At 41.9% G+C, this 25537-nt stretch overlaps 1 protein-coding gene across 6 annotated transcripts in view; it reads left to right on the top strand.

Moving 5' to 3' along the window:
* Positions 1-18511: 18511 nt before the first annotated feature.
* The window catches only part of AKT3 (AKT serine/threonine kinase 3), a 110377-nt gene continuing 103351 nt past the window's right edge, over positions 18512-25537 (top strand). For 2 of the 6 annotated variants that reach the window (XR_014562531.1, XM_083732541.1), the window contains exon 1: positions 18514-19027. The gene's annotated coding sequence lies outside the window, so the exon portion shown is untranslated. Of the gene's footprint in view, positions 19028-25537 lie in introns of all 6 variants that reach the window. The other 4 variants (XR_014562532.1, XM_083732542.1, XM_083732539.1 and 1 more) reach the window with 3 other exon arrangements.

The raw sequence follows: 25537 nt of genomic DNA, 5'->3' as shown, positions 1-25537 counted from the left end.
GTTTTTATCCGAGTTCCACATTGCCATGCAGACAAACAGCATGTCACCGTAGAGACATAATATTGTGTGGCGAAGGAACAAATGGCTTGCATAAATTCAAGCTGCAACTGTCTCTGACCAGTTTGAATCAATAGAACTGACAACTCATCATCCAAGAAGAGTACAAATGAAATAGAACAAAGTGTGGGTGGATGGGGGGAGTCAACGGAGGAGAGATTTCTGAGAGCTAATAAAGGAAACGGGATGTTTGAACACAGAAAATTAGAAACTAGCCTCAAAGTCATGCCCTGGTTTTTTGAAAAATGCAAAGCCCATTTTCTAAGGACATCATCCTGAGAAAGACAGCACCATTAAAAAAACCCCCAATAATTCAATAAAACAATTAAACATTTAAAGCATTCTATTCTATTCTTTTTTGGTTTTCCAGCTTGTACTTGAGCAGGGTCCCTTTTCTTTCCCCATTAACTCATACTTACCTACTGTACCTCCCCAGATTAATCCAAAGGGGTGGTTTGCAGAGGACCCCGGGGATGTGGGAGGTTGCTGTCTGTTTCAGGGAAGCCCAATGCTGAAGATCCAGGGATGTGTGTGTGTTCCCCTCAACCTGCTCTCACACCCTATCAGCCACTGCAGCGAGAACTGCAAGTCCCACCGTCCTCTCCAAAGCTGTCATAGTCCATCTCTGATGCTTCCACTGTGCTCACTCCACCTCCATAGGTGTCAGGCATCAAGTCTAGCCAGTGGTGGACCTTGGGGGTCTCAAATTTCAGTGGCGCCCTCTTCAACACCAAAATTTGACACCCCTCCGCCTTTCGCATACCATTCTAAATCATAGTTGTGGCATCCCCAGCGATGCCCCTGAGGCTATGCGCCCAGTGCAACCAAACCAGCCGAGCTCCTCTAAATCCCCCACTGGTCTAGCCCTGCCCCTTCCAGAGAGGAACTCTGCCCCTGCCCCTCCACCTCGCAGGATGCAAGGAAACCTAGGTCCCAGAGACACCAACAGTGGTGTGACAAGATGGAGCAAGTCCAGCCTTGAAGCCAGAGTGCTAGACTGCTTGCTAAGAAGTAGAACTGCTTGCTGAACCAAGTTGTGCCCACCCCATTCCTTTAAAAAAGGATTGTAGGGGGGATGGCCTTGTTGGGTCAACACCTTTGCTTGGGTAGCCATATTGCCTGCTGTGCCTTTGCAGATCTGTGCCTTTGAGCAGTTGTGGGCTTTGCCTGCTGTTGAATAGTGGTTTTGCATATGCATCATAGCAACATTTGGGAAAAGCCATCATGTGAGTCTGTGCTCATCAGCAAGTTGAAGCAAGGAAAATTAATCTCAACCTCCTTTCAGCTTTTTGCTCCAATAGACTCTTTTGTCCTTCACCCTTTCCTAGTGATCTCTCCTGAATGATGTCACCTGGGAGGGGATGGTAGAGCATATGCTTCACAATCAGGTCCCTGGGTCCAAGGGGTGTGTGTGACAAAATGCCGGCCCCTGATTGGTGGCATCTCCTGGGGTGCGAGCCGCTCGCCATGCACCCCCTGGGATGCGTGCCACAGTCCTGGGACGCACCCCAAGCCCCCCGTGGGTGGCGTGCCACACCCCCAGGACGTACACCACACCCCTTGGATGTGCATCATGCCCCCTGGGATGAGCGCCGCTCAAGGTACCAGAGCAGGTTGCTCCACCTCTGCCTGAGTCAATTCTCAGCATTTCCAGAAAAACACAGCCAGCATAGTCAATAGTCAGGGATGATGGGAGCTGTAGTCCAAGAACATCTCCAGCAAGCCATTTTAGCTACTCTGGTATAGAGTAAGGCTGCTCACTGGATTCAGCTGAGGCCCAAATCTCAAGCCCAACTTAGACTTATTTGGAGGGATGCAGACCTTGTTCGAGTCAGGCTGAGGCAGCCGCAGATCACTGCAGATTGGGTTAAGCGGCCCAGAGCCATCTGGGGTGTCAGAGGGCAAGGCAAGGCATCAGGCAGGATGGAGTGAGGTGGGGGATAGAATAAGGAAAAACTACAAAAGGAGGAATCACTGGGTTGCTGCATCTTCACTGGAGAAGGTGTGGGAGGCTTTGCTCCTTTGTGGCCCCTGAAGCAGCACCACACAGATTGGATCCTTCCATTAGCAAGAGCAGCGCCACTCAGCATAAGTAGTCCACTTGGACTACTGCAACGTGCTCTATGTGGAGCTACCTTTGAAGGTTACCCAGAAACTACAACTAATCCAGAATGCGGCAGCTAGACTGGTGACTGGGAGTGGCTGCCAATACCACGTAACACTGGTCTTGAAAGACCTACATTGGCTCCCAGTACGTTTCCGAGCACAATTCAAAGTGTTGGTGCTGACCTTTAAAGCCCTAAACGGCCTCAGTCCAGTATACCTGAAGAAGCGTCTCCACTCCCATCGTTCTGCCGGACACTGAGGTCCAGCTCCGAGGGCCTTCTGGTGGTTCCCTCATTGTGAGAAGCCAAATTACAGGGAACCAGGCAGAGGGCCTTCTCGGTAGTGGCGCCTGCCCTGTGGAACGCCCCCCCCCCGATGTAAAGGAAATAAACAACTATAGGGCTTTTAGATGACATCTGAAGGCAACCCTGTTTAGGGAAGTTTTTAATGTTTGATATTTTATTGCATTATTATTATTATTATTATTATTATTATTATTATTATTATTCTGTTTGGAGTTGCCCAGAGTGGCTGGGGAAACCCAACCAGATGGGAGGGGTATAAATAATAATTATTATTAAATTATTATTATCAGATCCACCAATTTAACAGATATTAGGCAGAAGGATCTAGATCTGCAGCTACCACCTCCCTACCATATTTTAAAGTATTTTAAGGATTTTAAAACCACACTGATTTGCTTCAGGGATGGATCCAGAGTGAGGCAGGTAATGGCACAGGGTTACTCAGCCCATATCAGGGTCCGGACGCAGGTGGCGCTGTGGGTTAAAGCCTCAGCGCCTAGAACTTGCCGATCGAAAGGTCGGCGGTTCGAATCCCTGCGGCGGGGTGCGCTCCCGCTGCTCGGTCCCAGCGCCTGCCAACCTAGCAGTTCAAAAGCACCTCCGGGTGCAAGTAGATAAATAGGGACCGCTTACCAGCGGGAAGGTAAACGGCGTTTCCGTGTGCGGCTCTGGCTCGCCAGAGCAGCGATGTCACGCTGGCCGAAGTGTCTCCGGACAGTGCTGGCCCCTGGCCTCTTGAGTGAGATGGGCGCACAACCCCAGAGTCTGTCAAGACTGGCCCGTACGGGCAGGGGTACCTTTACCTTTTACCTTTATATCAGGGTCCTGGGCAGATCACGGGATCCATGTACAGCCATAGTGTAGAAAATACTGCAGCAGATGAATCAATATACTGATCTGGCAGAAGGCAACTTTGTATATTCCACCTAAAGTGTGTTTTGTGGAAGGGTCAGCCCTGTTTAAGTGATGAAACTTTGCAGACCGATATATTCAATATCATTCCCTTTCTGTCTGCAGATCCTCCCCTCCACTTCATATTTTATGAGCAATTAATTGAGCGCCTTAATTAGAAAAGCTCTTGGATCCAGAATATCTGTTCTTGATCTTTCTGGGATGGGAATAAAGCAGCATAAATGAAATATAGGAGCAATCTTTTATGTAAATATCCTAGATAATGGTTTTAAAAATTGACAATGAGGCAGACAGCCCTCTAATCAAGATCTATTCCAGCTAGTCTAACAAAACACCCATGAATCATTAATTTTAAAAGTAACTCTGTCTATTATGCACACAACGCATCTACATAATCTTATGTTCTTATTACTGTTGCACATGCCTTCTCCTCCCTTCCCCTCCTACTGTCATATGTTACAGCCACCTGTTATGTCTTACTGGTATTTAAATTAAGCCATCTGAAGTAGATGCTATTTTTCAAATGCTATACAGTGCCTAGCACAATGGATGGTAGTGATTATGATGGATTTCACAGGAGCCCAGAGTGGAGTGTATGGTTTGCATGTATACCATTGGGTTGCCATATTTCAAAAAGTGAAAATCAGGATACAAAAATTAAGTTTTGGAGCTATTTCTTAGTTTTGGTGACCGAATCCCAGATAGGTCATATGCCAGCCCTAGTATACCATCCTCAGTTCAATCAGAATTAGAATCTTTGAAGGATTGCTCTGCACATACATTTTACATTGCTTTGCATGTACATTGTTCTTCCTTGGGCAGAAAAATATATTTGGTCAGCTATGACTACCAGTGGACTACAGTATTATAAACACTGAGATTTAACTGACCAAGCTGGAAAGTGATGACAGTCTGAGAAAATATTATCTGGTGGCTCGTTACATGACAGTCCACGAGGGCAAGCACACCTTCAGGGCTACTTCGAAGAACCCCACAGAAAGGGTTGGTCTGCAGTATGGGCATGATGAGTTTCTGTAATACAATGAACCAGTTATCCAACTGTTTCAGCCATGTACCCAGATTCTAGGTGGGCATGTAATAAGATGTGATTTTTGTGTGTGTGTGTGACTCATAGCGTGCTCATAAGAGATCTGAGCCTATAGCCAATCCATACGCTGAAATCTCACCGCAAAGCAGAAATCAGCTGTCATTGATTTGGGTGTTGGTCATGTCAGCCAGGTCATACATTTGCCCTCAGTCACTCAACCAAACTAACAGAACAGTCAAAGGGAATTCTTTCTGAATGCCTGACTCCTATGGGGTGTCAAGTTCTGTAACAAGTGACCTGCGATATGTAAAGATAAAAGGCTGATGCAGTAAATAAGCATGCTTCAAAGAAACTGCCAAAGGAACTGATTTCCTGTTTGTTTCTGTGAAAGTATGTCAAGAATCAGTACAGTCAGTATTTTGCAGTAGCACACCAGAACTGGTACATAGGAAAAGCCATACCTCTAGTATAGAATTAATATACTTGTTATATATATTAAAAAATGCACAAGTTTTAATATACAAGTTACATAAACCTAAAGTATATCTTCTGTTGTTGTTGTTGTTATTTAGTCGTTTAGTCGCGTCCGACGCTTCATGAGCCCATGGACCAGAACACGCCAGGCACTCCTGTCTTCCACTGCCTTCCGCAGTTTTGTCAAATTCATGTTAGTAGCTTCGAGTACATTGTCCAACCATCTCGTCCTCTGTCATCCCCTTCTCCTTGTGCCCTCCATCTTTCCCAACATCAGGGTCTTTTCCAGGAAGTCTTCTCTTCTCATGAGGCGGCCAAAGTATTGGAGCCTCAGCTTCATGATCTGTCCTTCCAGTGAGCACTCAGAATTGATTTCCTTAAGAATGGATAGGTTTGGGACTCTCAAAAGTCTCCTCCTGCACCACAATTCAAAAGCATCAATTCTTTGGTGATCAGCCCTTTTAGTGGTCCAGCTCTACTTCCATACATCATTCGGCTGGGGAGGGCGGGATATAAATAGATAAATAATAATAAATTTGTCGTTGTTGTTGTTACTGGGGAAACCATAGCTTTAACTTTACGGATTTTTGTCGGCAAGGTGATGTCTCTGCTTTTTAAGATGCTGTCTAGGTTTCTCATCGCTTTTCTCCCAAGAAGAAGGCATCTTTTAATTTTGTGACTGCTGTCACCATCTGCAGTGATCATTTTACCAAGAAGGTAAAATCTGCCACTGCCTCCATTTCTTCCCCTTCTATTTGCCAGGAGGTGATGGGACCAGTGGCCATGATCTTAGTTTTTTCTTGTTGAGCTTCAGACCATATTTTGCACTCTCCTCTTTCACCCTCATTGAGGTTCTTTAATTCCTCCTCACTTACTGCCATCAAAGTTGTGTCATCTGCGTATCTGAGGTTGTTGATATTTCTTCCGGCAATCTTAATTCCATCTTGGAATTCATTCAGTCCAGCCTTTCACATGATGTATTCTGAATATAAGTTACATGAGCAGGGAGACAATATATAGCCTTGTCGTACTCCTTTCCCAATTTTGAACCAATCAGTTGTTCCATATCCAGTTCTAACTGTTGCTTCTTGTCCCACATAGAGCTTTCTCAGGAGACAGATAAGATGGTCAGGCACTCCCATTTCTTTAAGAAATGTATATCTGCAATATGTATTATTATAATGCTCACTTCAGTGACACCATTCAGAATGACAAGAAATCCGCACTTTTAACCTTTGAACCCAGGCTCTTGCAAAGGCACTCTATCCTTTTTCGTTTGTTTTGGAAACAAAAACAACAACAACAACAGATGCCTTTCCACAACCTCCTCTCTTCCTGATTTCTTGTGGTTTTGTGGGCTTCTCTTTAGTGGGTAGAGGCAGACAAACTACCAGGTCTGCTTCAATGGTGCTGATGGGAACAAATGCCACTGTCTGTGTTTTCACGTCCTGCACCTTTCACCTTCCTCTGCCTTTGCTGTTGGTTTAAATACTGTTTTAAATGGCTAAAATGAAAGTACTTGGTGCACATCTGGAGAGTAGTGGAGCCAGGGAAAAGACTGCCATTCAACCTTGCTGATCATTGAGAGAATTAGCAAGCAGCAGGTGTGGAAACCCTGTGGCTGCTCCTGGACAATAATTAGCAGTTATTGTGTTGCATTATCAGCAGACTAACAACCTTTTCCCCATTAAAAACAGAGCTTTCAAACTTTTCGTGTTGGCGACACACTTTTTAGACATGCATCATTTTGTGACACAGTAATTCAGTTTTACTAGCAAACCGGAGGTTAAACTAACACATTTCCAGCCCTGGGAGAAGCACAGCGTTCGTGTGACACACCTACACACTGCAGCCAACATGCTAACATGTCACAACACATAGTTTAGAAAGCTCTGATTTAAAACAAAAATCCTTTACAGTGGTACCTCGGGTTACATACGCTTCAGGTTACATACGCTTCAGGTTACAGACTCCACTAACCCAGAAATAGTGCTTCAGGTTAAGAACTTTGCTTCGGGACATAGGCGCCGACTCCATGGGGCCTGAGGGGGCCCGAGCCCCCTCAAAAATTCATTTGGGGGGGCTCTGCCCCCCCAATAATTTAAGAAAATTATTAGTTATATTATGCTTTGTAAAATCACAAAATTATGTTGGTATTTTTTATTTTCCTTGTTTGACGATAGTTACCTTTTAAAATACATTCAGTAATGAGTTAAAACAAAGCCACTCCTGATCTAGAGAGGGGGTGGGGTTGCGGGCTCTCGACCCATCAACAATCTTGCGGGGCAGAAGCGGGGATTCCCCCTAGCTCATTAATATTCACTGCCCACGGCGGCAGCCAATCGGCTGCCGCAAAGGGCGGGCCCTCACAGGTTCACTTAAGGTCGGGGCAGCCTGGGGCTCACCCCTTTTGTTCCCCCAGCAGCAGCGGTTTGGAGGTCTTGGGCCCCCCAATATTTTTTATAAGTCGGTATGGGCCCCCGCCCCCCCAATATTTTTTATAAGTCGGCGCCCCTGCTTCAGGTTGAGAACAGAAATCGTGCTCCGGCGGCGCGGCAGCAACAGGAGGCCCCATTAGCTAAAGTGGTGCTTCAGGTTAAGAACAGTTTCAGGTTAAGAACAGAACCTGAGGTACCACTGTAATTGCATGCATGAAAATTCTCCATTGCAAATACATTTTATAACACTGCCTTCCATGAAGATACTGCAGGTGAAAGCCATGCACCAAAAAGGCACACATAGCCTAGAAAACAATTGCTTCAAGTACATTGTTGAAGTTTTAGTTTCTTTGGGAATAACTTGTAAAAAAAATGCAAAAAAACCCCCACAACCTGACACTTGTTGTTTTAACTTGCGGCCTATTTGCTTGTTTGCTAACTTTGTACCTTGCCTGTATCCCATGCTCAGGCTACCATCGGCTCTCTCCTGTCTGCTTCCTAAGTTTTCAGTAGCATATAATAAAATTCAGAATCTGTTCCAAACTTTTCCTTACTTTTGTAAAAGCAACACCAGTGACAAATTATTGCAGAGACTTAAACTGGAATGGAAGGAAATGCTCTCCAAGGTACTGAAACTGTCTGAATTAGGAACCTGTTATTTATTTAGCATTAAAGTCGCATACTACCATTTTCAGTTTAATCAGGCCTGAAGGAGCTGTTCATGATGGTGGCACAATACAGAATTCAATACAATTCTTATGGAAAAATTCAGGTTTCAAAAAACAATTTTCTTCATCGCTCAATGGCAAACGTTAAAGGTAATTAACTTTTTAATAATAATAATAATAATAATAATAATAATAATAATAATTATTTCTATGCCACCCTTTATGTGAGGATCACAGGGCAGTTTATAATATAGAAACACAATAATATAAAGAATAGTAACACACACACACACACACAGTTTAAAAGGCGATAGAATTTTAAATTAGCCTATGGCCTGAGAAAAGAGGAATGTTTTTGCCTGGTGCCTAAAGCTATGCAATGAAAGTCCCAAGTGAGCCATCCCTGGGGAGAGCAGTCCATAAGTGAGGAGCCACTGCAGAAAAGACCTGTTCTTGTGTTGCCGCCCTTCCATGGAGGAGGCACATACAAAAAGGGCCTCAGAAGATTATCACAGTGTCCAGCTCCATTCATATGGGGAGAGGTGGTCCTTGAGGTAGTGTATAAATAAATAAATATATGCTACAGGAAATATACAGGAAATACTTTTGTGTCAGCTTGTGTGGAGGAAATACAATTGGACAGTACTAAATAGAAACCCCTAAGAATATATAGCTGTTAAGGTACAAGTAGCATACTCCTTTGAAATATGACATAAGAACCATTCAGAATCAAGAAGAATCTCAAAGAAATGAGAGATAATTCAGAATAGTATATTAAAAAGAAATTTGTTATGTTCCCGATATCACAGAATAACCATAAATGCATATATACTTACCATGTTCAGAAAGGTCTGCTGCTTCAAAAAGCTGTTTAGAATTTGAGTCTACTAGAGTAATCCTACAAATCTTTACTCAAAACTATGTTTGGCTGTGTTCGTGGGACTTGCTCCCAGGAAAGTATTCATAGGGTACTGACTTCAATGAGTGCTTACATTATGGAGCTGCTGTAGCATAATGTGTGTGTTGTGTGTGTTTTAGCAGCAACCACATAGAAGACAAGCCTAGTGCTATGACTTTTTCCAAGTACTCCAAATATCTTCCATATTTGAGTGTGCTGGGTCCCAAGATCTTCCAGAAGGTAGCTTTTGATCATGTGGTAAATAGTCACACCACAATTATGTTGCGATAAAATGCAAATGGTCATACTTTGGCTGGGTGGAGCTTATAATGAGGTAGTTTCTTCAGTAATGTAAACCATTCCGGCAGAAGTAGAAGCAGAAGTCCATGATCCAGCTAAAGTCAGTCATGAATCCTATTGATATCAGTGGGACTGAAGTAAGTCACACCTGTTCCACTGGTTTCCATGGAACATAGGCACAGCTAATAGATGACTGCTATCCATTACTGCCATGGAATATTTTGGGATGGATACATACTTATGCAGCAGCAGCACCAAGAACAATTTGCATTGCTGCAATCAACCATAATGTTCCTATTATGTAAAGAAGGCAGATCCCATTAAATGATATCTCTTTTAGAGAGGATTCTTTTCATGCTTATATTAGTGTACACCAAACTAATTAAATCAGAAATAAAGTGAGAAAAAACAGACCTGAAACGAATGCACTCTTTTTTTCAATAGCCCTATGGCCCATACTTGAATAGAGCACTGTCCTAAAATAAATGGGCATTCTTCAAGTGACAAATTGTAAGTTCAAATGATTATAAAGTGTCAAAGAAACAATACAATGACAGAGATTTTACCAAAGGAAATAAATGTACAGCTGGTGAGCTCAGAACAAACAGTGTTGCTAAAAACTCAAATTTAGAAGTTTTCTCCAATTTAATTACAGTTTTGGACACCTGGTCAGAAAACTGGAGAGGAAGGATGAATTTAATCAACAAGAAATTATCTGGGTGCTTCATCATCAGGAGCAGCTAACAAAGTGGAAAGACATATTTCTGGCCTGGAAAACACATGAGTTCATCATGAAATTAAGTATAATCAGGCCAAAGTGCAATCAAGACATCTATTATAATCAGATGACAAAGACAGTATGTGTTCCATCAAAAGCTTAACTACTGTCCTTCTAAAACAAATGAGAAACTAGATATTGCATTCTCTCCTTTACATGATTCCTTTATATGCTAAAATAGATTAAAAGCAAAAGCAAAACAAAACAAATTGATGGGTATATAAAAGTAAATGTGGAAATATCTCAAAACAAATTAGTACCTATCTACTCTAACAAAGGATCGTTCCTTTTGCTTTGGAAGTGAACACATTTTGCCTTCTTTGAAACTGGCTAATGAATGCCCCTGTTTTGTCATTTCCCCCTTTTATGGTGAAGGTATTTCTTGACTGAAACATCTTTTTAAAATTGTAATTCGGTGTTCCAAAACTAAGGCAAATTTGGAACACTATGAAAAACACACTTTTAATTTGCTAGAGGAAATTTCAATCCAACCCTGTTGTTTAGTTGACTGAATGAGATATTGTAAACTGTCCAAAAAACTATTATTTCTAGAAAACAGGAACAATTTAGATAAAATTGTTGTACTTCTAAGCCATATTCTCTCTCTCTCTCTCTCTCTCTCTCTCTCTCACACACACACACACACACACAAACACAGTATGTACATTGGGACACGTTAGCAATTTAAGCAAAAATTCAGAGCAGTCACGAGCCTAGGACCCAAACAGACTAGTCATAGAGTACAGTGATACCTCAGGTTAAGTACTTAATTCGTTCCGGAGGTCCGTACTTAACCTGAAACTGTTCTTAACCTGAAGCACCACTTTAGCTAACGGGCCCTCCTGCTGCCGCCCCGCCACCAGAGCACGATTTCTGTTCTTATCCTGAAGCAAAGTTCTTAACCTGAAGCACTGTTTCTGGGTTAGCAGAGTCTGTAACCTGAAGCGTATGTAACCCGAGGTACCACTGTATAGCAAAACATTGTTCACTTCACTTATTTTAATGTGTTCACTTCACTTATTTTATGGAGTATGTGAGCTGGGCAGTCCAGCTTTGCCTGTAAGGATACTCAGTCCAGACTGAAGGGGTGGGGAGGGGCATGTTGCCATCATTCATAAATGTTCCATCATCCTCTTACAAAAGCCTATCGGTCTTGTGATAGGATCTGAGGGTTTGTTATTGTTTTTGGTGTGCCACCTATCCTGCTGCTCCACAGTCTCCGTGTCTCAGCTGCTGCTGGTCTCAGAGGTGGTGTGGGGACTCCAACATCTATGCCAAGGCTGCTGCCAGGGTGCCAGCTCAGGATTACATGGCATCCGTGATAATCATGGGGCTGTCTCAGTACATCAATGTAACAGGACAGGTTGGGCAGTCAGTTGGGCAGCAGGGTGATTAGTACTGTTCCAGAATCTCCTTTCTGCTCTGCTTGCCCAACAAGTACAAAAACCCCCCCAAAAACCACCCTAAAAATTGTAACTCAGCTGGACAGGGACCCTGAAGAAATAGATGGAATCCCTATCGATCACAGAAATGCTTTGAGAGTCCTGCAAGCGACAATTGTTTTCAGTGGGGGGGAAAGTGAGCAGCAGTAGGACCAAAACACAAGACTTCCTCTCCACAGAGAGAACAGCAGACAGAAGAAACATGGGTAGGTCTTGGGTGTTTCCTAGGGGCCGTGTTGCAATGTTTAATCCTTGACTCTGAGCCGTTAAAAGATAAGGGTTAGTAAAATCACAGCTCTGCAATGATATAGCCAGAATGACTACTGTGTGGATGAATAGACTCACTCAAGTCTGATTCATCCGTACCCCAAGGCATCATTTGTTGCTCTCTCACCCTCCTCATTCCAAAACTGCTCATTCCACGGAGTTTTCCAAAAGCAAATAGGAAGCACATGGTTAACTTTAAAAGCATACGTAACCTCAACAAATGGCCACTCTGCAACACCTTTTATTTTTGTTATGTTTGGTTAGTCTTGTTAGGACCATTTTATTGTAACCACCTTGGGGTTTATTTTTAAATGAAAAATGGAATAGAAGTGATTTTAAATAAATAAATGAAGTTAAAATTTTCAAGAAATTTTGGGATAGGAAATGAGGTAGAAATCATGGGCTTCAATAAATTCTCTTTCTATTGATGCATTTGTAGGTAGTTCCTACTTTATGCAAGGATAGCAGGAGAGATAAAGTTAGGGAATTTCCAAAAATCAGCTGCTATTTTTCTTTCTTTCCTGTACAACTACTAAACTCTGTTTTCTTTGTTTGGGTATGTTTTGTTACTTAAAGTTAGGGAATTTACTACCTATGAAACACAAGATAACTTGTGAACTTATTAAACAATTTAAATCATGTGTATGATTTCTAGAGGTTATGTACAAAAGCTTTTTCTACTAATACAATTTGATTTACCTAAATTTATTTTAAGAGGGGCCTTGTTTTTAACAATAATCTTAAATCCTAGTAAACTGAAGAATTAATTAGCAAGCACAGAGGATCAGCAAACTAATGCTTTAGTCTGTTAAACCATCTGTTCAGGAGCACCCTACTCAAATCTTGGCATTACTAGGAGATGGGTGAATACGTTTGCTTCTTATTACTAGTTGCAAGTTCCTATTCCTTGCTGAGAACTCCTTTATTTTAAACTACGGAGGAAAAATATTTAAAAGGTTAATAATTGATCCAGCTTCTGCTGTCATGCCAAAGTTTGTGCCAAGGATACTGATGCATGTTGGCAGAAGATTTAATATTAAATATAACTCACATATTGTGCACCAGATTACTACATACTGTATGTATGTGTAGACATACAGATAGTTGTACATATACATGGATGTGTCAATATCACTAGTTATATGCGTTCTACTGGCTACGAGTTGCCTGGGTGACACTATAAATCTGCTATAAATCTCACTTAACTGGCCTAAGCAGCACAGAGCAGCTTAAGCCTTCACTGAAATCTATCATGCCACTTAAAACTTGCTGATGGAATCTTATTGTTATTAAAATCTGACTATAAAAGATTATTGGTCGTGAATACCTTTTCCTACCAATGAAGGAGCTCAGTAATCTACCTCTGTCCGCTTCATCTGACAATGTTCAGCAAATATAATTCTTCTGTTTTTATTCTGCCACATTTTTAAAAAGCCTCCAGGTAGCTAACAACCATTAAAAATAACAAATGTAAGTAAATATTTAAAGGATAATTAAAAATAGCATCAAGAGATATAAATAGCTGATTAACAGTTGATTTTCTTGACCAATCTCCTAAAAACCTACATTCAATGCCATCTCATATAATGATATATGATGGCACAAAACATATTTTGTGAGGTCCACTAGTTCCTTGCTCATTTCTACACATTTTGACTATTATTAGCATATGTTCACGCACTTGGCAGTATTTTGCTCCTAAGGAAAGCTTTTGGCATGGTGCAATTCAGCACCATTGCATAAAGGACACTGCCCCAGATGGGTGGGTGTATGATTTGTGGTGTACACTACGGGATACATATTCATTTATACACATTTTGACTATTATTGGTGTAAAGGTGACATATTTGACACCTTGCGCCCTAAGAAAGCAGTGGGCCAGATGGTATTCATAGAGGACACTCATCTGGATGTGTCTGTGTATAATTTGTAGCGTATATCTCCAGGTCTTTTTTCATTTCTATATATTTTGACCATTAGTGAGTGGCATATTTGACAGCATCTTGCACCCAAAGAAAAGCGCTGGGCTGGATTTGATTCAGTGCCTTTCTATCAGTGCTATCATTTGTTTTTAGAAAAAGAGGTGCCGCAACTCACCATGAACACCTCCCTCATTTTCTTAGAATGAGAGTCCCATGCACTGCAAGAAGATCAAACCTATCCATTCTTAAGGAAATCAGCCCTGAGTGCTCACTGGAAGGACAGATCCTGAAGCTGAGGCTCCAATACTTTGGCCACCTCATGAGAAGAGAAGACTCCCTGGAAAAGACTCTGATGTTGGGAAAGATTGAGGGCACAAGGAGAAGGGGACAACAGAGGACAATGTTCTTGAAGCTACTAACATGAGTTTGACCAAACTGCAGGAGGCAGTGGAAGACAGGAGTGCCTGCCGTGCTCTGGTCCATGGGATCATGAAGAGTTGGACACGACTAAACGACTAAACAGCAACAACAAACAAGAAGAAAGTTTTCATACATACACTTTCCTAGTTCAGTTATTTGTTCTTTAATTATGACAGTAGCAGTATCGATAGCAGAAATCCTAATTTTGTTGAAATCTTTTACAAACTTGTGTGACAGCACATTTTAACTAGGATCACTCAGCAAGTAAGTGTATTTGAACTTCGGGTGAACATATTGAGCCAGATGAGGCTGTGATCCTATGCATATAGTTGGGAATACATATCCCTTAGTGCTCTAAAATACTTCATTAATTTCTTCGTAAGAACTATGTACCATAGTCAAACCCACCATCCCGCAAGTTGGGTTAGAAACGGTTTTCCTATAATGTGTTAATAGAGTTCTAGCTATGGACATGAAGAAGCTTAGAAGATCCTTAAACAGTAAATGTTTATGGTAATCTATAAACAGATTTAATAAAAGCAGCCTTGGATCAGGTTGTATCACTTGTGACTTGTCCCCTGAGAAAACAAACTTATTCAAAGACAATTTTTTCCAAAATAATCAAATAAGTTTGCATTTCCACCACATACGGAAATAATAATCTAGCTGTTTACACCCTCTGCAACATAAAGGACTTTAACAAGAACTTAACCTGGTATTTCTTGGGTGTATAGTGCCACTTGTGAATTGTTTTAAAACAATATTCTTTCATTTTATCTGACACTGACTTAAAATGTTCCCCTTTTATGCTAATATGTTTTCATCTTCCTAACAGTGGTTTCACTTCTTAAAATACTTGTTCTGTGCTGCAAAGACTGAAAGTTCTGTGTTGTTCACTATGGAGTGCTCCTACAAAAATATAGTATAGTATCAAACAATAAAATGAGTTGTGTACCTCTGCAAAACACTTCCTGAAAATGCAAACCATTCAAATGAGTAAAGAACTACAGTACTGGGAAAACAGGGTGCTGATTATTCTAGGAATAGAGCAACAAAGTAATACTAAACATACAAATTGCCCAAACTTTTTCTAGGAAATCTGTTTATTAATAACAGATAAGTGTTATTTTTTCCCTTAAAGCAACAGTTTGTTTTATTAGTAATTAAACGTGCCTTCAAGTTACAATCTTGTGAAATTAGAGTGTAGTATTTTAAAAGCAATAATAAAATCTAAATGGCTATGGGTTCATATTGCCATATTTACAGACAACAATTGACACTGTAATGTTGTAAAATACTCTTTTCCTGTTTAGAATTATACAATATCCATCTAAAAGTCACTACTAATTATAAAATGTGAATTTCTACAGAACTGAACTGTAGTTCTAATTTCATTATTATAGATGACCTCAGGCAAGCCATGCTTCTGTTTCTCTCTCTGCCCTAACCCTGCATCTCCTATGTGGACATAATGCTGTCTTATCACTTTACTGGACTATTTTAAGGATCACTGAGACAATGTGAAACTTTGTTGTTTTATTGCATTGCTTAAGTTTTAATTGTAAGTTTTGAAGTTTTAGTAATAAATACAATCAATCAGTCAATACTTGAACTAATCAGGTGATGCAACTCTTATAATAATCTATGAGAAATTTATGCTCCCACTGAAGCTACTGGACCTCCCCAGGGATAAACATGCTAGCATATGGGCTTCCTAGGCTCTGAACTTTAGAAAACCAATTGTTACTTGAGAGACTTTTAAAAAATCACACAACGCTTTGGATTGTTCCAAAACATTGCATTTCTCTTCTTGGAAGTTTTAATATATAGTCAGCTTTTCCTATATTATTATTAATTTAAGGCTGCAATCCTATGCAGTTACAGTATTGGAAGTAAGGCACATTTAGCTCATTAAGATTTACTTCTTAATAAACATGCAGAGAGGATCAGACTGCACTAATTATTCCCACTGATAATAAAAAGGTAAAGGTAAAGGTACCCCTGCCCGTACGGGCCAGTCTTGCCAGACTCTAGGGTTGTGTGCTCATTTCACTCTATAGGCCGGGAGCCAGCGCTGTCTGCAGACACTTCCGGGTCACGTGGCCAGCATGACAAGCTGCATCTGGCGAGCCAGCGCAGCACACGGAACGCCGTTTACCTTCCCGCTGGTAAGCGGTCCCTATTTATCTACTTGCACCTGAGGGTGCTTTCGAACTGCTAGGTTGGCAGGCGCTGGGACCGAACGACGGGAGCGCACCCCGCCGCGGGGATTCGAACCACCGACCATACGATCGGCAAGTCCTAGGCGCTGAGGTTTTACCCACAGCGCCACCCGCGTCCCCACTGATAATACAACTATATTAAATACAAGTTCAAGTTGTAAGTGGCTGCTTAACCATAATTACTAGCAAACTACATTATTTGAAGGGTATTGTAAATAATATAATTATTTTGCATACCTCCCTTTGTAAACGGGTATGGTGGCTGAGCATACACAACTCCATTTGTAAATGGTTATAGGTGGCAATTATCTCTAAAATCTTTATAGGAGAGATCATGTTGTGTTGTAAACCACTCAAAGATTTCTTTGGAATATGGAGTGGTGTGTCCCCCTTCAAAATGGGGGTACGGTTTGAACTGGATAATTATTTTCTGAATAATATTATTTTTATTATTTATTACCTACCCTTCACCCTAAGGTCCCAGGGTATGTTTCAACATGAAAACACAGCTACTTTCATTCTGATCTCTCAATCTTCTTCAGGGATTATACCACATTGAGTTGTGTTTTGTACCTCATTGACTGTCTCCCTTAAAAATGGGTGTGAAAGTGGAGGTATTTAAATTGAAATATTTATTTAGGATGCAATCCTATACATTTACCTGGAAGTAAGTTCAACTAAACTTAATGGGGCTTTCTTCTGAGTAGATATGCATAGGATTGCAGTTTATTTCTTTTCCAATATTTGTCAATCCCAATGGCTCTCAAAGCAATACACAATAATAACAAACCCAGATTTATAGGTGTATTACAGTGATAGGTCCAGAATACTAAGTGCTGCTAATAACATCAAACAAATTGTTCCTTGAATGTACACATAAATTCATTTTATGCCTCAATGCTATATGCATTCTGCATTCTTTTCCTTTGAAAACTGCAGTCTGAGGTACATGTTTGAACTTGAAATGTAGAATTGTGTGCTGATTGTGCATTTAAAAAGGTCACTGTGACATTTCAGTATTCAAGTTACCATGTCACAAATGGGAAACCTGTAGCCCTCTATGTGCTGTACCCAACAGCCCCAGCCAGCATAGCCAATGGTCAGGGATGATGGGAGATGTAATTTAGCAGTATCTGGAGGAATACTAGCTTCCCACCCAAGTTAAACCAAAGGTTCATTTCCCCCAGCTAACAATATTTGGGTGTAAAATATAACTATGGAATACCCAAATCCACAGCAAGGCAATACCTTACAACCAACCAAAATTTTCACAAACAGCAAGCAAGTTTCCGAGTTCTTCAGAACTCTTCGACACTGACAGCAGTTGCTCTGCAAAATGGGAAATCAATTTTTATTTTTAAAGAACGATAAACATCGGAACAGAAATATGCATTTCACTTGTTTGCAAATGCACATGCATTCTCAAACAGGGCTTGAGAGCGCCCTGTTGAAGCTCCAACTTTCAAACACTTCAGTGGGGATTTGTCATGGATGGGTGGGTGGGTGGGTGGAGAAATACAAGGTGCTTCTTGTTGCAAGCTGCACCCTGAAAACGTTTGTGATAGGGAAGAAAGACACAGCCAATAATAATAATAATAATAATGTGACGCCTTTCATTGTGGTCTGGACACAAGAGCAGCACCATGATGATGGCAAACTCTGGGTCACAGCTGTCAGTTTCCCTTTTTTAAGGGAAAATCCCTTATTCCGAATAGGATTCCTCGCAAGAAAAGGGAAAAGTTGACAGCTATGCTCCGGGCGCTGTTTCCCCCTCGTGCCTGGGAAAGGGGCACACCGCTCAAAATGTGGCCGGACGGTGGATTCTGGCTCCTGCCTTGCTCTGGTTTCTTCTTCCCTTGGTGGGGGCGCCTTCAGAGCCACCCTCGCCGCCTTCCTGCTCCTCCCAGCAGCGGCCTTTTCCTCCCCGCTTTCCCCTCATCCTCGCTTGCTCCCGCCCATCCTCCTTTCCCTCAGCTTTCCCGCGTCTGGCGGCCTGCCTGGTTCCTGCCTCCCCTTTATCCCGCCCCGTCTCTTTTTCACCTCAGCCCTCCCTCCACGCCCCCACCCTCGCCTGTCGGTTGGTCAGCCCCGCCGGCTCCTTCCTGCGTGCCTCTCCCTCCCTCCCATTCATCCTCTTCACCTCCGCCTCCCTCCCTCCCTCCGCTCTGTCTGGCTCCCCCCGCCTTTTCCCTCCCTGCTCTGTCTGGCAGCCCCCCGCTCCGCACATCGGCGCTTCTCGCGAGAGCTGGGGGATGCCGATGCTGCCTCTGCTGCTGCCGCCGCCGCCGCCGCCTTGGAGGGGAAGACACTCGGGGGGGAGCCAGTGACGTCGGGAGTTTTCCTGAAAGTCAATAACGAGCCTGGCGGAGGCGGCCGAAACAACGGCGGCGGCGGCGGCGGCTGTAGCGGCAGCCGGACCGAAGGCTGGGCCCCAGGCGGCTCCGGGCACCCTGAGCCGGGAGCGGGAGCCGCCGCCCTGACGTCCGCGGATGCTGCGGCCGAGCTGCCCAGGCGGGCGCCGCCGTGAATAGCGGGCGGGGAGGAGAAGCCGCTGTCTTATGTAGCCGCCGCCGCCCCTGCGTCTCCCTCGCCGGCCGGGGCCTGGACCCTTCCCCACAGCGCTGAGGGGAAACGAAGGGCCGAGCCCGGCGGTGCTGTGGGGGGGCGAGGGAGGAGGGAGCGCGGGGCCCCCCCTGCCCGGAACCGCCTCCGCCTTCCCGCCACTTCCACACCAACGGCCGAGCATCCGCCGCCCTCGCCTCCGCCTCAGGTAAACGAGCTTGGCGCTGGGATGGCGGGCGGGCGGGAAGGAGAGGATGGGCGGCGGGGGATGCTGGCTGGCTGGCTGGGCGCTGGCTGCTCTCGGGGCACGTGAGGTGAAGTGCGGCCGGGAGGAGCGGCGGAGGGTGGGGATGCCTCCTCGGCTGCGGCTTGGCGCACAGGCGGCGGCGGCTCCCCCAATTTCTGGTGTGTCCCCGCCCCGCCCCCCCGCTTCCCACCCTGAAGGGGGAACGACACATCTAGGGCCTAGTAGTGATGATCCCCGTCAGTATCCTTGTGCTGACAGAGGGAGGAGGCGGCGGCAGCAGCAGTTCCCCAGCTCCTCCTTCGCCAGCCATCACTCACAGCATAGAAAATATAACAAGTCCCCTACTACTAGTGCGTGTGTTTCTCTCTGTGTGTGTGTGTTTGGCGGGGCCTGACAGGCTCCTGTAGAGACACAAGAGGTTATATAACATTAAAGACGCGCGGGTGGGGGGGGGAGGGAAAGGGAGAGAGATGTGTGCTTGGCCACGAGGCACAACATACAGAGGCGCGCGCGCGCATGCACGCACGGGCGCAGTTATTTATATGGAATGTGGCTTCCTTTTCATCTGAAGGGGATGCTCGGGGAGGAGGAGGAGGGCGCAGAGCGTTCCTTGCGCACCTGGTCTCTCCTGATAATATTCAGCCCCCACATCCAGCCACTTCTCCTCCCCACGACGCACACACCTTCGCGGTCACTGTGACTCCTCACACGTCCACATATTTCCCTCCCCCACCCTCTGTTTGTCGTGGATCAGAGGTAAATGTATATAGCGAATGGCCTTAGTTTAATGAGTAAAAAAACGTTTCCTCGTCTCTTTAGAACGTGTCTGTGTGATAAGAATAGAAATAGGAGAAGATGGTCTGTTCTGTTCATAGTAGTGTATTGCTCTGGAGCTGCTGCTGGTGCTGCTGGCAGCTGTGGCTGCAAGTAAACAAACCAACCTCTTTCTGCGCATCAATCTTGCTGGAACAGCCATTATGATGGCTGCTTTGCACATAGAGGAGGTGATGTACAGTACATGATTACTCGACAGACACTGCTTCTTACCCACCTCCTACTTGTACAGACCATGATCTGAGGAGATTGAATAGAGTGACACATGTTACAATTTGAAAAAAAGGCCTGTTAGTAAATAGGATCATCCTTAGAAGTTAATCAGTTATTTGTAAACAAAACTTAAAACACTACTTTAAAAAGCACAATGTGGCACAAGAAATTTAGATATAAGGGCACTTAAAATTTCTTGTTCATGGTATTCAAACAATTTGGCATGTTTTCATTGAAGTTTTATTATAATTACTTATAAACTTATATGTGATGGCCTGTCATAATGCTGGCAGATGGGAATAAATGAAATAGTTTGATGTGTTTTTTATTGTCTATGTCTTAATTCAAAGAAGTTCTTTTAGACTGGACTTTAAACTGTGAAGTAGATTACTGTACTGAAGGTTGGGTAATCTAGTATTCTCAAAATTTGGCAAATCTAACATGTACCGGTATTATTAGTACACACTGGATCGTTTTTAACAAAGTAAATCTGAAGATTGAATTTAATTTGCAAACAATATATTTTAGTAGCTGATTTGCAATCATGCTTCAGAGAGCTTAGATATAGCTGTTTTTGGGGTACATCTGAGAAACTCTAATATTGGGGTTGGGTATCTTGCCAACCTTGCTAGGACATACAGACATTAAAATGCTATGAAATTAAAAGGAAGCTCTAATACACTATGTGTAATTTTATTTTTATTTTTTCAAATGTATTCTGTTTTGCCTGTTTTGTAGAAAGTATATTCTTACTTGAACAATGCAATTCAAGAGTAGTTACAAGACAAATAAAATGTATAGTACTTAAAAACTATTTTGTTTTGACATCATTAAGAGTGTTCATTAAGCAGATTTTGTTTGTGGTTCTGTTTGTTTTCCTGTGAAGAGTTTTAAATTGACCCCAATATCTTTAATTGGATTGGGCTGCTAATTATAATGTATGTATGCCTTGATTGGATGAGGCAAACATGGATGTCCAGATGAATGGTTCAGAAGAAGAGTATAGTACACACAATTATATCCACTGTCAGAAGTTCTGTATATGTATATTTAGCTAACAAACTCACAAAAGAAGTCATTTTCTATCTGGAGATTTCAGCTTTCTCTTTTCCTATGACAAGGGAAATGTTTTAATGTTTGTTTCTTTTATTATATTTTAACTTTTAAAAACTAAATTGCAAAGTACAATTAAAGTGTACTGTGTTTATCGCTATTTGTTATCAAAAAATTCAAAAATAGCTGACAGTGAAACAGATAGGCAGTATGGTCTTCTGCATGTTTCCTTGGAAGGAAGTGTCACTGAGTACAGTGGGATTTACTCCTAAGAAAATATGCATGGAAACAAAACCTATTGCTTTGGTTTATCTGATTTAAATGTACGCAATGCCATTTAAAAGTACTACCTGTTCTTTTTTTAAACTAGCAACTCATTCTAGTTATGTTTGTTTAGAAGTAATTTCCCCTGAGTTCAAAGAAGGTCCCTCCCCCAGTAGATAGCTCTGTCCGTAGAGCAAGAGACTTTATTTAAGGGTTGTGGGTTCAAGCCCCGCGGTGGGTGAAAGATTCCTACATTGCAGGGGGGTGGACTAGATGGCCCTCATGGTTCCTTCCACCTTTACAGTTCTATGATTCTATGTACATATATTTGCAGCTTTAGCATATGATATATTGTTGTCTAAATTGAAAATATTGCCTGTATGCAAATAATGACATACATTTTTCAAAGCTTTCTTGACAAATGGGAACTTAAATTGTGTGCAGAATTATACTTGGAATACTTCATTAAGTTGTTGTTTCATCTATAACATAATTAACTGACAGATTATTCCTTATGCTTTGAGCACCTCTGTAAATATGGGAACAGCAAGATATAATATTAAAAATCAAATACATTGAGTATTAAAACATTAATACTCAACAATGCGCAACAAGTTGTGCATTTAGGCTAAAATCCTAAATTTATTTGCCTTGAGAGTTCATGTCCTATTGATGTTAAGTGGGATTTACTTCGAAGTAAATGGGATTAGAACTGGTTTATAAGGGTGTAGGTTTAAAATACATACTACAGGAGCAAGTTCCTTAGGTCATAACTTTATGCACACTTACCAAGAAGGAAACCCAATTGAACACTTGGTTTTGGGTAAACATGGATAGGATTATTCTATATGAAACAAAAAAGTTTTTTAGTATGTTTGTGAGTTCATAATCTAGATAGATCTTTAACAGGAAATTGGGAAGTAATCATTAGAATATGTTTAGATTCCTGTTATGGCAACACATGCTTTTATTGTGTCTATTTTGCAGAAAGTGTAAGGTTTTTTACTGCTTTGGGTGTCCCCCCCCCCCCCATGTATGAAAACCTAAATCTGTTGGATTTTCTAAGTCTTTGACATGTTCTAAAACAGATATATTTCATCATCATTGGGATCACACAAAAACTGTAACCAGGAGTTATAGTCTATGCATATTTGCTTGGAAGAAACACCTACTCAGTTGAAGATTTACTCAACATTATTATTATTTACAGTTAACAGCCTTGAGACAGTATTGCTGTGAATTTGAAACTTGGCGACTGCATGAAGAATAATTTTTTGAACATTTGACACTTTAAAAAAATGGTTTATTGAAGTACAGTGGTACCTCGCCAGACGAATGCCTCGTAAGACGAAAAACTCGCAAGACGAAAGAGTTTTTTGTTTTTTGAGTTGCTTTGGAAGACGAATTTCCCTATGGGCTTGCTTCGCAAGACGAAAACGTCTTGCGAGTTTGTTTCCTTTTTCTTAAATCCGTTAATACCCAGGGAATCCATGCTTCGCAAGACGAAAAAACTCGCAGAACGAATTAATTTGTCTTGCGAGGTACCACTGTAAATAGATGCAAATAGGTGACTTTACTTGCATTAACATTATTCTCTTTATGAGAAATGGTGGGGGGACCATATGTTCATGAAGATCATATAAATGCTATAGAAATTAGACATGTACTCCTGAAGAACCCTTATAGGAGTAACACATTCACATGAATACAGCTTGGATAATGACATTCTAATGGTTTGAGCTATGTTTAGAAATCCAGTAGAAATGTCATTCTTGGAAGTCTAATAGAGAGTTCAGAAATCTATCTTCAGGACTAGAGCAGAGTCCCCACTATGGGGCTTTTGAAGCTGAATGTTGATGCTCAGTTACTGCCTCAGTACAGGAGCTTGTTAAGAGACATCCTGTAGAATTGCTATTGTGCTTTTTACTCACATGTATAAAGTTACTTGTGTGCCATGATCTTGAAAGAAATTGATGCTTTAGGAAAAGATCTACCTTAGCTGACATTAATAATATATGTGTTTTATTCTTTCCACTGACTTGACTAGATACTGTTTCAGGCCTTCGGTGAATAAATACAAAAAGTTCTTAAAGTTAACAGCCATGAAATAAAAGCTGTATTATCCAAATTTTGAGAGATAACTGAATTCTCATAATAATTATTTTCTCAAAAGTTGAGTTAGCACAAGAGAAAGAGAGCATATTTATCTCTCATGTAATAGAGAAGCTCATGTTTGCAATTTTGGACATGACTATACTATTTAAATATAAACAACTAAACATTGAAATATATAGAAAGAGATGGTGGTGCATAACTGTATCCACCTGTATCCTAAGGTGCTTCTCCATTGATGGAATACTTTTTCATTCACAAAAAGCAAGTTAGGTTTCTAACTGGTATCTTCCTATCTACAGCTTAAGTTAGACTATTTTATGCCAGAAGCAGCAGTTTGTCTTATATGTAATTCTCTGAGAAGTCTCTGAGGTACTTCTTGAACTCAAAGGTTCTTGTGGATTTCATAGTGTTCTTTTCTTGATCTCTCTAACATTTTGAGACTAAATTGCTTTATTTTTTGGCCAGACTGTCAATACTTTGTCAGATTTAGGCAGATTTGGGGAAGTATAGGTGGTTGAAACAAAAATAAATTGCGAAGAGCTCCAAAAGGACCTATCCAAACTGAGTGTCTGGGCTGTAAAATGGCATATGCCACTCAGTGTAAACAAGGGTAAAGTGATCCATGTTAGGGCAAAAACATCTTAATTTCACATATATGTTCATGGGGTCTAAACTGGTGGAAGACCTGGAACAAGACCTTGGGGTTGTAGTGGATAGCTCAATAAAGTTGTTGATCCAGTGTGTGGCAGCTGTGAAAAAGGTAAATACTATGCTAGGGATCATTAGGAAAGGAAGTGAAATAAAACTTCCAATATGATACAAATCTATGGTGTGATCATATTTGAAATACTGTATACAGTTCTGGTTTTCTCAGCTCAAAAAGGATAGTATAGCGGTGGAAAGGAGCAACCAAAATTATCAAAGGGCTCCCCTATGAGGAATGCTTGCAGCCTTTGGGAATTTTTAGTTTAGATAAAAAGTGAGTAAGAAGTGATGTGATAGAAGTTTACAGAATTCTGCATGGCACGGAGAAAGTGGATAGAGGAAAGTTTTTCTCACTCATGACACTCATTAGCTTCCAATGAAGCTAAATGTTGGAAGATTCAGGACAGATAAAAGAAAGTACTTCTTCACACAGTGCATAGTTAAACTATGGAACTTGCTCCCACAGGAGGCAGTGGTGGCTACCAACTTGGATAGCTTTAAAAGGATTAGACAAATTGGGGGATAAATCTAAAGACTGCTAGCCACTATGGCCATCTTCCACCTCCACTGTCAGAGGCAGTATTCCTCAGTCCCAGTTGCTGGGAATCACAAATGGGCAGATCCTGCTTGTAGGCTTCCTATAGGCAGTGTTTGAAATTAGCCAAGCGCCTGGTGCATTTTGCACCTGGATATCGGCCACTTGTGACCAAGTGAAGATGCCTTGGTGCCAGGTTTGGCACCTGACGTCTCTATCATCAGGAAGTGCATGCCTGGGGATCATTGGTTCTTGACTGTTTTCACACACTAATGCGACATCCTGTAGAATTCTATCAGTTAGATTTTATCTGCACAATCAGAATGAATTTCAGGAACTAAAAATTTGTATTGAAAAATACAACTTTAAAGCTGTCTGGCTCAAAGATGGCAACTAGGCTTTCCATTTTGGCAACTGTAACCCTGGTTTAAGGAGTCACTTGGTGCCTAACTTATATATCTGAGTTTCTAATACCGCTGATAGGCATAGGTTGGTCATTGTGAGAACAGGATGCTGGACTAGATGGACCACTGACATGATCCATCATGGAGTTATATGGTATGGATTTTGCCAAGGCTTATTATATGCAGGAACATATAAACTTTAGTTCTGTCTTAAGTTTAGTAATTGATCTGGTTTTCAAACTTTCATGTGAATATGGAACTGGGAATTACTGGCCAATTTCTGCTTTTGGATACTAAAATATGTGATTCTTAGTGCTTTATTAGGGTGGAGTGGTGAATATGAAGATC

The sequence above is a fragment of the Podarcis gaigeae genome (assembly GCF_964106915.1).
Source record: "Podarcis gaigeae genome assembly, chromosome: 3".
NCBI lineage: Eukaryota > Metazoa > Chordata > Lepidosauria > Squamata > Lacertidae > Podarcis > Podarcis gaigeae.
Note: the sequence above shows the minus strand (reverse complement) of the source record. Positions and strands in the feature narration are given on the sequence as shown.